The sequence below is a fragment of the Xenopus laevis genome, chromosome 2L, assembly GCF_017654675.1.
Source record: "Xenopus laevis strain J_2021 chromosome 2L, Xenopus_laevis_v10.1, whole genome shotgun sequence".
NCBI lineage: Eukaryota > Metazoa > Chordata > Amphibia > Anura > Pipidae > Xenopus > Xenopus laevis.
In genome coordinates, this window is record NC_054373.1 from 131,328,508 (window position 1) to 131,343,419 (window position 14,912).

Consider the following 14,912-nt stretch of genomic DNA (forward strand, 5'->3'; position numbering starts at 1 on the left):
TTTTTTAAAGGTTAGCATAATAATCCCACATATTTTTTCCTAACGGTAAAGGTCCTGAAAAATTAATATATGGTAAATTTATTTTATACACTTCAAATGATAAGCATTTGCAATCACTTCCTTACTTTGAAATATATACATATTAACAAATGACTGGAGATCATTTCTCCCTTTTTAAGGTCATAAAATATACTGTCCATCCCTTTCAGTTTACTCTTCTAATGAAAATCCCAAGACTCTGTGCTGACAGATCTTTGTATCCAAGTGGGAGTCCACTCAAAGGATTAAAGCCAAGAACCTCAATTAGACTCTCTCTGATTCCTTCAGATGTTGTTTCTAATCTTTTAATATAGGATTACAGTAAACCGCATCTTATGTTTTTTACATAACTGAGTTGATCGTGAGTTAAAGCATGCTCATTATACTGTATGTTTTTAATAATTTTAACATGCCACGTGTTTATTTTTCTATCTGCAGTTCCAGCTATGTCACTAAAGCTAAATATATTGGCATTTCCTGTGTTGTGTTGTCTCTAAAATATCTTAAAAAGAACAGAAGCATACTACACACACTTTGCCATGATCTACAGGGTAACTCCCTAAGAGACTGATTAGACCATACTTGTCACAAATAGGGTACATAATTATAAGGGCTTAACGGACTGTTTTAGATCTTATGAGAGGGAAAAAGTAAAACTGAGATATATAAGAATCTGACCATTGTAACAAATTATGTTTTATTTCCTGTTGTATATCAAGATGTACACAGTTTCTCCCTTATATATTGATTCATTTCAATCCCTTCACTGTTGTTTTTAGTGTCACTTGTGTATGTAAAGAATTTTTTTACCCCTCAGTACCATTTAAAATGACAAACAGTGGGGTTTGTTTCCCAGATGAACTTCAGTGAGTCAATAGCTTTATACATACTTATATGCATTAATATATTTTACCATGTATAAGATTTGAAAGAAAACATTATAAAAATATTAAAGTGTTCCAAACAGTTTAAAATATATCACACTTATAAACACTTACCTATCAGCCAGGAAATGTAAAAATGTAAAAATGAATTTGTTAACAAATATAAAGCATTTTAGTTGCAAATGGCAATGTACAAATACAGTATCTGCAAAGATGGTGTGACATCTCTGTAGTACATAAGTGATATAAGGAGAAAGAAGACGGTAGCCTGAAAATAGTGGGCACTGTCTAAATACATGGCTCCATGTCAAATGTTTTTTTCAACTAATACAAATTATCAATGAACATATCACATATGAAAGTAAGTAGTTGGATATGTCTTACATTAGTGTTTTCACGCATAGTGGAGAAGGTTACACTTAGGGGCAGATTTATCAAGGTTCAAAGTGAATTTGAGGGAATTTTCGAAGTAAAAAAATTTGAAATTCAAAGTAATTTTTTGGATACTGCGACCATCGAATAGGATACTACAACTTCGACTTTGAATTTGATTCGACGTAAAATAGTTTGAATATTCAATCATTCGATAATCGAAGTACTGTCTCTTTAACAAAAACTTCAACATTAATACTTCGCCAAATTAAACCTGCCGAAATGCTATGTTAGCCTATGGGGACCTTCTAGAGCAGTTTTCTAAGTTTTTTGAAGTCAAAGAAAAATCGTTTGAATTTTGAAATCCTTCGAATCGTTCGATCGAACGATTTTACTTCGACCACAAATGGCCACATTCAATGAAAAAAAACTTCAACTTCGATATTCGAAGTAATTCATTTCGATGGTTAAATTTCGAAGTATTTTCAACTTCGAAATTCGACCCTTGATAAATCTGCCCCTAAATATTATCACTATTCCTGATGAAGACAAAAGAGCATTTGTGATAAATATAGAGATTCCACCATTAAAGAGAATTGTGAAAGTAAATTTAGATAAAAGAAAACCAAAATCATATATAATGTATATATATATATATATATATATATATATATATATATATATATAAAATAGTAAATGGACCCGCACTCCAATGTTTTTGTGAAAAAAAGTGATGAATTTTATTCACAGGTGCATATCCAACGTTTCGGTCCACAATGGGACCTTCTCTATTTTGTACTAGAAACTTTGACCAATGCACCCACATCGAAAGAAATCCGGTATATATATATATATATATATATATATATATATATATATATATATATAATATATATATATATATATATATATATATATATATATATATATATACACAAACACATACTTGTTATTAATATGATATACAATAGAACAATAGAAGATATTATACTTTGACCAACGCACCCACATCGAAAAGAAATCCGGTAAGAGTGCGCTCACCAAATTGACTTTATATATATATATATATTATATATATATATATATATATATATATATATATATATATATATATATATATATATATATATATATATATATATATATATACACATACTTGTTATTAATATGATATACAATAGAAGAATTGGATCAGTTGCAAGTAGCAACCAATCACTAAGTTGCTTTGATCAATTTCTTACCAGATTGAAAGTGAAAGCAAATATTTGCTTGGTGACTACTGACAAATGCCCTAGTGCCTCTTTGTCTTCATGGATTCCGGAAGTGTATACGATGTGCGCACAATTTAATGGCAGTCTTTTTCAGGTGATGTATAGTGATGTAGCGAACTGCCGATTTGGTGTTCGCGAACGCCGTTCGCGAACACCGGCAAAAAATGCGAACGTTCGCGAACAGTTCGCGAACTTCGAACACCCGCTAAAATCGTTCGAATCGAACGATCGAAGGATTTTAATCGTTCGATCGAACGATTTTCATTCGAATCGAACGATCAAAGCATTCGATCGAATGCTTTTCATTCGATCGAATGCTTACAATCGCTCGAACGAATGGAAATCGTTCAATTTTTAGCGGTCGAAGGAATTCGAATGGTCGAATGGTCGAACGATTTGTATTCGAATCGAACGCGAACTCAAAATGCGAACGTCGCGCGACGTTCGCGAACATTCGGCGGACGCGAACGGACGAAGTTCGCCGGCGAACAGTTCCCTACATCCCTAGTGATGTATACAGGATATAGTGGAGATCTTAAAGCCAGGTCACTTCAGTTGTTGCTAAACAGCAACTGCTATCAATAGAGCTGTCAGAGGATTCTGGAGTTTGAAGTTTAGCAATGGCTGGAAAAACATATTCTGAAGAACCCTGCTATAGATGAAGCTGCAAAAAATTATGATACCAAAAGGAAAACAATTTATATAAAAATTCTACATTGAAAAGAGTATAAGACAATTTGTTTTTAGTAGCTTCTCCACTAATAGTATTAAAGGCATTTATTAAAGGTTTTACTTTTTTTCTGTGGAATCATTGGAAATCTGAAAATGACAATGTTTTAGGCATAACCTGAAACCTTGAGGATGAAGGTCAGAATTGGATTCTTAATATAATATTTCTTTGCAAGACATGTTGAAAGCTTTATAAATAAGTAATATTGCATATGTTTTTATATTTGCTTTCAGGGTCATGCCATGGCTTATTCAGGGAAGTACCCTTGACCTGTTCTTTGCAGGCAGTGATAAAATGATACTTTATCTGCTACTCACTGCAAAGAAATTGAAACCATTTCTAAAACTGGCACAGTCTCTTAGGAAATTAGGAAAATATTTTTTTCTTTCCTTCTTCCATTTTCACCTAGATATTCTTTTTGAAATGTACCAAGAATATGTATAGATTACAAAGAGTACATTTTCCAACACAAACCGCATACAAAGATAAACTATACAATTTAACTAGAGAAAAAAAAAACGGGCAGCCAGTCACATATTGCAAGCCATGCTCCATTGATTTTTGGTTGGGTTGCAATTGATTCGGCGTCTTTTAGCTCCTGCTGCAAAACAGCTCACAAAGGCTGTACCTCATAAGCTACTTTTAGCACAGAGAGTAGAAACCACACAGTCTGCAGCTCAGAAAAGATATTATGTTTGAAAATATTATTTGAGATAGGCAACTGCAAATAAATATTGAAAAGGGAAAAATAAATCATCTGTTCATTCTCTGCTTAACAAAAATGCAATAAGAGACATTATTGAGAATTACTCGACATTAGTTGCAGGTCCCATTATCAATAATCGATATGTGAGCTACAGCTCAATATGTGGTTAATGTCTAACTACAAAAGTAGCTGTATTGCCTCTAATAAAAAACAATATTTTCTGAGACAACACACCATATTTTTTTACCCCAAATGCAAAATTTCCCCCCAGAATTCCAGTGTAAATGTGTTCACATGCAAAGTTACATCAATTGTAATTTGCATGCAATACAACAACATGAATGCAAGTTGAAAAAGACCCAACCTCCCCATATATTTCTGTTCATGGTATCACCTCCAGTGCTTTGCATTAATGACAGCACCAGCATAAGATCTGATTTGATTGGCACAAGTGGGTAGCACATAATGTAGCAACCTGCGAGTGGAACTCTGGAACTACCACCACATCCAAGCTCTTGTTAATTCCAGGATTCCCTTGCTATGGTTGCAGCTTAGCATATACCTGCAATTACATTTGAATTTCACAAATCTGCTGTACTAAAATGTCTCCATGTGTTTTGCTGGGTTAATTAATCTTGGTTTTTCATGGGAAAAACAGTCGGAAAAAGTTGCCAATTTGACTCCAATGCAATTGGTTCTGAGAAAAAAACACAAGGAAAAAATGCCCATTTACTCCAAAGCATTAGGTGACATTTTGGTAGTGTTGCCATTTTTGGAATTTTTTTACAGCTCATCAATCTCCCAATGATATTTTTTCTTTACAACACTTAACTGCGATTTTTTTCAATATCTTTTCTATTAAATATTTATTATTATTAGTTACTTTTACAACTAGTTACCACAATGATCACATGAATTAAACACCAGAATAATGACTGAATAGTCATATGCTTAAATATACTTACTTAAATATACTAGAGTCAAGAAAATAAAAGTGCCTCATTGAATAGATTGAGTTGATGTTTTTTAGTTAGGATTAAACTAAATGCAACACTGTAGTTCTTTCTCATACTGGCTGCCTAGGGATTGCCATTGAGATCCCTCCCCAGAGACTTTCTTTGGTATGAAAACAGATCTTGCTTAAGTGTTCTGAGCAGATGGTGAATTTAGAACATTCACACGGGGTGTAACCCTGTTACTGCCAAAAAGTCTACCCATACCCTGCTCTGTACTCCACTGCTTTTCCCAGTAAACACAAAGGGTTAAAAATCAATAATTCTATGGGCTCCTGAAATTATTCTGCAGTAGCCTTTCCAACAGATGTACTGTGGAAGAAAAAAATATAGGATTAAATTCTCCCATTAGGAGGTTTATAACGTTCATCCAGATAAGCCCAGTGAATTGATCTATGAAGATGGACTTAAATGACTAAATAACGCTAATTGATTTATTCCCTCTGGACAATTATGATTCTATTGTCAGAATACAAAATCTATGAGGAATAGACTTTATTAGCAATATTTCAGTACACCATAAACTGGTGTACAGAAGTTCCAGTTTTCTCAATTATGGTGAAATATTGTGGAAATATTTTTTCACTAGGACTGAAAAGAAGACAAAACAGGAAACCTTTATATCACTTCCTATTCATGTTACCAGTTGCAGAATTTTGTCACCATAAAAAATATTATGAGCACGTTGACACAAAAACAAGCCAATCCTCTTAAATTTCTGATAATGCATTAGAAGCACATGAATGTTAGCCATTGAGTAGTTAGAAGTGTATGATTGGAATTTGTGGATAACTTTACCAATTCATGCTTATTCAAAAAAATTTCTGTACATGGGCAATTACAAGTTATTGAAAGAGTTCTGCTTTCTAATAATTATGGGCAGGATGTGATTTTAATTCTCCTCCAGTCTGAAAATACCTTTGCACTGAAGTCACTCTAAAGGGGGTATTTACCAATAAAAATGTATCAATTATTTTTATTAAAACAAAGTTGACCTAACTGACATCTACGAATTTAACTCATTTATCAAAAAAATCAGCTCGAAAAAGTTTCAACAAAATCATACAACAATTCATATCATATGAATTTTTCGAGTTTGACGCCTGAATTGCGAATATCGAATTTGGGTATTCTGCGGTAGAAGTAAAATCGTTTGATCAATTGAATGTGTTTCTAGTATTAATTTAATTACAAAACACTATTTTCATACTTATTACACAGCTTCTAAAAGGTTTCCAGGGATAATTATCTGGCTTAGCACAAGAAATTATTTGGATGCCTAATGCTTCAGTTGTAACTATAGATAATTAGAGCAGGAAGCATGTAATGAGTAGTTCACTGTGTGGTAAGACAGTCCCTAGTGGGACATTAGAATATGAACTGATAACAGCAGGTATATGAACAGGTACAATGAAAATATAGATTAATGATGGCAGAACACTGGATGGAGCAAGGAATACCCGTGAGAATGAGAATAAGCTACCAGAAAGGAGCTCACTCATTTTGCAGGCAGGAAAACAAAGCAATCTGGAATACTATGTGAAGGTTTGAGATCTGGGGCTGAAACACAAGGGATCTGCTGGGAATCCTTCTGAATTCCTCAGTTAGATCTTTAATAAATGTCTCTTCTAAAAAAAATGCTGACTAGGGCAAGACTTTGCAAAATGATAGTTGATGTCTTGTTGGTTTCCAGAGTAATAGTCATGTGTTGTAGAGTTATGCTAGCGGTTTATAACTGTGAAGTAGCAGGTAGTGATGGACGAATTCGCGAAATGGCACCGGCGTCTCATTTTTGATGCCGGAGTCCGTTTTTGATGCCGGCGTCTGTTCTTTCGATGTCGGTGTCTGTTTTTTTGACGCTGGCATCAGCGGGCATTTTGCAGATGTATTCGCAGGAGGCAAATCGCGCAAATTCACCACGAATTTTTGCCTGGCAAATAAATTCGCCCATCACTACTAGCAGGAGTCATGAGTCATTCGGAGCAACCACTTTGGGAGCAGATGTGTATGCATTGGTAAAGAAGCAAGCTAGTATACACTATTTACATAAAAAGATCCACAGATTAGTTTTAGGTATGTACGCACATGCCCCATATGTAAAAATATGTGGCTTCTCTAGGTAGTAGAGCCTGCAAAGCTTGGGATGTGCATTGAGTATTGTGTTTATACCAGGGGTTAATGCTTGCTCTCCCAACCCCCGCCCCTCTAAACACAGTCCTACAGATAACTTAAAAGCCCATAATGCTGAATGTTTCTTTGGAAGAGGTCATGCAAAATAAAGAGAGAAGCAGGTATGGTCTTTCTCCTCCCAAAGAAAATACCCTTTTTTCACTTAGGTAGGACTGATGCATGGACACTGCCTTGGCGGGGCGCATCAGCTTATGCATACTTTGTACAAAGCATATAACTAAAAGCGTCTCTTTTTGCCAAATTCAGATAAGTTCCCTTTAATCCAATTGTTCCTTAAAGTTGTATAATGTCAGTGCTGGGTTAATTTGTTTAGTTCAGTATATGATATAAGCCACACACCCATGCACCAGACTGATTTTAATTGCAACACATGGATGAGCTGCATTTTTTGTTTTTGTATATATATATATATATATATATATATATATATATATATATATATATATATATATATATATATATATATATACAAATATATATAGTTATACCCACACACATATAATATATGTGTGTGGGCATAACTATAAGTAAATAAATATATAAATTTGGATTTTAGATGTATAAATAATTAGTACTCCGTGGTGCTTGCTGGAATAACCCCGGCCGGTGTAGTTTTCTGCTGATAGGAGCACCAGCCCGGGTTTTAGGTAAGTCAATGCAATCACTTGGGGGTGCCTAACATTTGGCACTCCCAAGTGCAGGATGCCTTTCCTTCTCCTTTAAAGACTTTAATAGCCACTTCATTCTGTGGATCCAGTCCAGACATTGGAGCTCACCTTCCACAGGAAAGCTGTCCTATGGAAAGGCTATTTAAAGTTTATTGGAATGGTGGAGTATGTTTCTCAGCAGGGCAAAGCAGGTAGGAGACGTGGTTGTGTGAGGAACTCCCAGAGTTCCCAGAGGAGCCGCTTGCTACTGCATGAAACAGATGGAGCCTGTGACAAGGTTGTGACTCTTGACAGAGAGTATTTGTAAGAAAATGAGGAAGCCAGGAGGCTGAACATTGTCTGGGATAAAGTCCTGTGATTACAGGGGTGAACCAAACAATACTGTTTTGTTGTGCTAGTCATCCACAAAGGGCCCAGTATAGGAAGGGACTTCTTCAACCATGTGAAGGTAGTGCCCAGTGGACAAGGTTTGAATTTTTGATTATGATATATATATATATATATATATATATATATATATATATATATATATATATATGTATATATACACCAAAATGTTGCAAACTGAAGTAACCACCCTGACTGTTACCACTAAATAATCTCACTTGAAAAATGGAGTGCTAATAATTACTAAAAATCACAAATTTGATAAGTCAATGTTTTAGTTTTACTAATTGTATCCTCATGGAATGTTCCCTACTGGGACTGTTGACTGAACTGTAAAGAATATTGAAAATTTAATGGGCCGCTTAGTACATTGAACCTATAGCATTATAGCAGGGGAAGAGGGGTTTTATTTTTAGAAAGTTGAAGTAGAAATATGGTTTAAGGGCTGAATCAATCCATGCATAAGCCAGAGTTCAGTCCAAGTACCATGGGGTCACTTGGAAGGGAATTTGTGTGTTAATTTTTATCCATCTCCAGTAATGATGGGTTCCATTCCCATTTGCATCTATCTTAATGTTTGTTAAGCTTAGTTGGTTTCTATAGCTGGTGATCATTTATCCCTTGAGTCTAAAAACCATACAAGATTTAATGAAACAGATGTATTTATGGATAAAACAATCTCATCCCCATGCGGTGTCTCTGATGGGTTTATTTACACGCAAAGCCGAGGACATGCATATTTCATTTCTCATATTTATCCAAATTTGTGTCAAGTTAAAGCTCAGGAATGTTAAACTGCTAAGAGAATATAAATGATTTCAACAAATCAAAAGTAAATTTGGTATCGATGGGTGTATTTATGGTATACATATTTTGCTATAATCATTTACACTGTCTTTACCTACTGATGCTTAAAGAAGGAGTAGTTACTAGACATTTTAGAAACAATTCAGAAATTCATGTACTCCTTCTTAACCTGTCCCATCACATCTATATGGCATTTTGTTCCATTACAAAATGCCATGGCTGAACCTTATTTTCAGAAATCATAAAAATACACCAAACACATACAGGTATTATATCTCTTATCCAGAAACCAGATATACAGAAAGCTCCAAAATGTTGGTTTAAACAAATAAAGGAATTACATTTATTTTAATGATTTCCTTTTTCCCTGTTATAATAAATACAGTACCTTGTTTGTGATAATGACTACGCTGATTGAATCCATATTGGTGGCAAAACAATCCATTTGATTGTATTTAAAATAGCTTTAAAGCAGGAAGATACAAATTATGAAAAAACACTTACATAGAAAAGCCCAGGTGCCTGGATAGACTTGTTATGGTTGAACTTTTAGGGAAATTTTCCACTCTAAAGTTATATTTGTACCAGAGTTCCTAAAGCCATTCAATTGATTATCACCTGTTTAAGGTGATTTGTGAAACTCCTACCAGCATGGTACCTAATGATTGTAAGCCTATACCATACTGATTCAGATCTAATGTACCCTACAAACCACCTTGTATAAGTGATATGACATAGTATAAGAGACTAGAATGAAGCCCAGTTCTTTTACAAATAGAACTAGGTCACAACTAGGTTAAGTTATTATTATGGGTAACTTCAATGTCCAGACATTGACTGGGTAATGGGGTTGACAAATCAGAAAAAGCTATCAGGTTTGTAAATATGCTGAATGACATATATTTCAGCTCATTCAAGAACCTACTAGGAATGACTTTCTATTGGATGTTGTAAAAACTAATAATACCAAACTCATCTGTAGCATTTGCGTGAGTGAGCATTTAGGGAATAGTGATCATAACATGAGATTATGAGATTACAGTATATTGCAGATACAACTCTCTAAGAGAGTAACACTAACACTAAAGTTCAGATGTGAAAACGTTGCCAGTATAAGGGCATCCCAGCAACATATTAACTGGGAAAGGTTTTTCACAGTGTTAAACACAGCACACAAATGGGATGTCTTTAAAATGCTGCTTAATAATTATACATGTCAGTATATTTCCCTTGTAAGCAAAACAAAACCTTTGTGGTTCAATAGAAGTGTTGGTGTTGAGGTGGGTAAAAAAATATTTTTTCATGCAATATTTTGCAACTGATTGTGGAGCGTGTAATTCATTTTTGTTTTTCTGCATCATGCACTCTGTGCACCTTTAATAAATGAGCCTTCATATCTACATATTTGTATATATTAGCATCATTTATATACTGTAGAACATGACTATATGATCAAGCACATATTGAATTCAACATACCAAAGACTGAATACTAGACTAGAGATTCCTATAAACTTGTCATTTCTTCTTTTCAATACATTTTTAAATAACTCATAAATGTGTATACAACAAACAGAAACATATCTACTAACAATACTTGCATATTATTAATGGGGAAAATGCCTTTGTAGCAACACAGAGATATAGATAAACCCAGACAAAATGGTGAATCCTATGGTTTTATGTGCTGCAGGAAAACATGGAACATACTGTGTTTGCTCATTGTCGTAATGAGGATGTTTTATAACCAACTAGAATCTGCATGATTTCTGTTTATATTAAAGTATATTTGTAAAGAAAAAAGTGTGTTTTTCAGTTGAAAACACAGAATGTTTGTCATTTAAAACTACAGTATGTCATTACTGCTCAATGTATTTCATTTGGGAAGAACTGGTAAAATGTTGTTAAGGACCGCCTTATGTACAGTAGCTTAGCTCAGATCTAAAGAAGTTAATAGGAATGAAGAATAGAGCATTTAAGAAATACAAATCAGAAATGTTTCTTTAGGTCTTATAAACACTAAAAAATGTCACAGAGCAGCATTCAAAAAGATAAAAATGAGGAACTTCTTGCATACAAAACAAAGGCTAATTCCAAAATGTTTTTTTAGGAGCAGATTTTAAAAAAATGTGAGTTTAGAGCTTAATAAATAGAAACTCACCCACGTTCTAGTCATTCCTATGGGATTTTTATCAATGGGTGAATGCTAGAAACCACCATTTGATAAATATGGTTCTAAAAATCCAATAGGAATGAATAGAATGTGGGTACGTTTTTATTAAAACTCGCATTTTGATAAATCCCCCCATTAGTATGTCAATATTGGAGGTTTAGTGTGTGGCTAAAGAATGGAGAGGATGGCAAAATTACAGGACTCTGCTCAAACAAGTAATTAGAGGCTAACTCAAGATATGCTACTTAGGGCCAGATTTATCAAAGGTTGAGTTTCAAGTTCATGGATGTTTGTAAAAACTCCCATAAACCACCACAAACTCCCATGCACTCAAAATTCGAAAATAATTTACCAATCTAAATTTTTCAAAAAAATAGAATTTTCTAAGTTCGGGTGAATGGGATCGACCTGCAAACTAGAATCAAATTTTAATTGAATTCACCAAAAAAAACTAGATTTTCAGGATGTCTCCAAACAACTCCAAATTGATTCCAGGACATCCCCAATAGGCTAAAACAACAATTTGGCAGGTTTAAGGAGGCGAATAGTCGGATAATTTGGATTCTTAAAGGGCCAGTACATGATAAATTTCAAAATTCTAATTCTAATTTTTTTAGAAACTCAAATTGAATTTTAATTTTTCCTTAGTCAAATTATTCTAAAATAAACTAAAATTTTTAAATTTGAAATTTAAATTCGAAATTTGAAATCGAATTTTCACTTTTCACTTCTTACCCTGAAGGTTCTGCCATCCTCCACAAAAATGTGCCAAACTTTTCCACTTTTCCAAGAAGTCTCAGACCTCATAAAGGCTGAATGGCAGAAAGCCGCCAAGAAAGTCTCCTTTGTCTTTCAGGGGACAAGATTTTCTAAGTTATATTCATTCAAGGATTCTGAAACCAAAGAATGGATTTCTGCCCCTTCTGTAGATCCAGCTGTCATACATCTAGCCAAGAAGATGACACTTCCATTTGATGACAGTTCTACCCTACCCCAGCTTTTCTGGTGGCTGGGGCTGCTTGCAACCCAGCAGTGGCCTTAGTCTCAGTGGCCAAGGCCATGTCCCTTTGGATCGACGGGATTGAAGGAGCTATTTCAGAAAGAGCAGACTTAAAAGTAATCTCCTCCAGATTGGCGGAACTATAGTTGGCTACGGGGTTTATCTCAGAGGGCACAGTAGATCTCACCAGGCTGGCAGCATGTTCAAAGGCTCTCTCGTGGCAGCCCGAAGTGCTCTGTGGCTCAGACCATGGGCGGCAGATGTCTCATCCAAAATGAGCCTCTGCACGTTACCTTTTGAGGGCTGGCGCCTATTTGGATCAAAATTGGATGATGTCATATCCAAGGCCTCGGGGGGAAAAAGTCTATTCTTGCCCCAAGAGAAGAAAAAGCAGAGAGTCCCTTACTTTAAATCATCTACTTTTCGAGGGTCAGGAAGACCCAGGACCAGACAGCATGGGTGTAGGTCTACAGGAGAAGACTACAGACCCTTTTCCTGGAGAAAGGGACAAGCTTAATTTCCTAGAGGAGACAAGTCTAAGCCTTTCCAGACAAACAAGAAGCCATCCTGACTATCCGTCCTCCAAAGGGAAGGCAGGGGGCAGGTTGGCAGGCTTTCTAACATCATGGAGGTCTACCATCTCAGACCAGTCGGTTTTAGACATTTTAACAAGAGGCTACCATCTGGAGTTCGTCTCAGTACCAACAGAACATCTTTTTCTGATCTCTCATTACCCAAGCAAGGAGGAAAAGAGAGAGGCATTGGATCCTTATTTGCAGTGGCTGATAAAAGAAGAAGTGGTGTCACCAGTTCCACCAAAGGAGCAGATAAAAGAGATCTACTCCATTCTATTCTTGGTAAATAAGTCAGCAGGGGGATGGAGACTGATACTAGACTTAAAGCTAGTCAACAAACACTTGAAAGTACAAAAAATTCAAGATGGAATCCATTTTCTCAATCATCGCGGTAGTGCTTCCACAAGACTGGCTTCTTTCAATCAATCTACAGGATGCCTACCTCCACATCCCAGTAGCTCATTCTCACCAGCGTTTCCTTTGCTTCGCTATAGCAGGAAGACATTTCCAATTTCACTGTCTGCCCTTTGGCCTTTCCACCACTCCAAGAGTTTTTTCAAAGGTCCTAGTCACCCTCATAGTGGCTCTCAGACTAGAGGAAATCTCCATCTGGCACTACCTAGATGACATTCTCTTGTCAGCAAGAAAAAGGGAGACTCTACTGGCACACCGCGACCGAGTCCTCAGTTTCCTAGAATCCCACGGCTAGCTTGTGAATTGGGAAAAGAGCCATTTGTCTCCATCCCAGTCTTTGGTCTATCTAGGGGCTTCCTTCAACACCCAGAGGGACTCAGTCTTGATTCCTCTCCAGAAAGTCCTTGTCAACTTAGCCTCAAGTTTCCAATTCAAGGACTGGGCCACAGCCAGAGACTTGATGTCCCTGCTGGGCTCCATGGCAGCAACCATTCAAGTAACAAAGTGGGTGAGATGGCACATGAGACCAGCCTAATATCTGTTCTTGGACCACTGGAACAGGGAAGAGAAAGATTGGGATCAGAACATCTGTCTATCTCAGTCCTTCAAGAATACTCTCCTATGGTGGAGATAAGAGAAGAACCTTATGAGAGGATATAGCCTCTCTCAGCCACATTGGAAGGTCCTAGTTTCAGATGCCTCCACTCGGGGCTGGGGAGCCAGATTGGGGACAAATGGGTCCAGGGAAAATGGCCTACTCGTCAGACCAATGTACCTTCAAACATCTTGGAGATAAGGGCAGCAAAGTTAGCCCTGTTTGCTTTTGCGGATGTTTTCAGAGGCTCTTCAATCAAGCTCCTTTCAGACAACACCAGTGCTGTAGCATATATCAGGAGGAAGAGGGGAACGAGGAGCAAGTTGTTGCTTCTAGAAACCAAGCCCATCATCCAGTGGGCAGGGAAAAACCTGACCTTGCTGACAGTGGAACATCTTCTGGGAATCAGGAATCTGGAGTCAGGCTAGCTTATGCCTTCCCTCCATTTCCCCTCATCCAGATGGTCCTTCTGAAGCTCATTGAGGACAAGACCGAATTGATTCTGATTGCCCCAAACTGGCCACGCAGGCCATGGTAACCCTTTCTCCTCAAGCTTTCGATAGCCCCTCCGTGGCCTCTCCCCAAGAGGAGGGATTTGCTGAGTCAGGGGCCTCTTCTTCATCCAAGCCCAGCTGCCCTATCTCTACAGGCTTGGAGGTTGAGCGCAGTAAACTGGCAAGCTTAGGTTTGCCCAACAAAGTGCTAGATACCCTACTTAGTGCAAGAAAACCCTCCACCTCTTCTACCTACTTCAGAGTTGGGAAAGGTTCAAAGACTGGTGCTCTCAAAGTGGCTCCACCCTACAGGAAGCCACCCTCCCACCGGTTTTAGGTTTCCTTTATTCAGGACTAGATAAGGGTCTACAGTACAGAACCCTTAAGGTACACATCTCTGCCCTATCAGCACTTTCAGGGAGTTCCTGGTCCATGGACTCTACGGTCAAGAGATTCCTAAAGGCAGCTCTCAAGGTCTGCCCTCCAGTAACTAAAGTCCCTCCAGCTTGGAGTCTTCCATTGGTATTGAAATCCTTGTCCATGTCTCCTTTCGAATCTCTAGAGTCAAATTCTCTCTGGCATCTCACCATCAAAA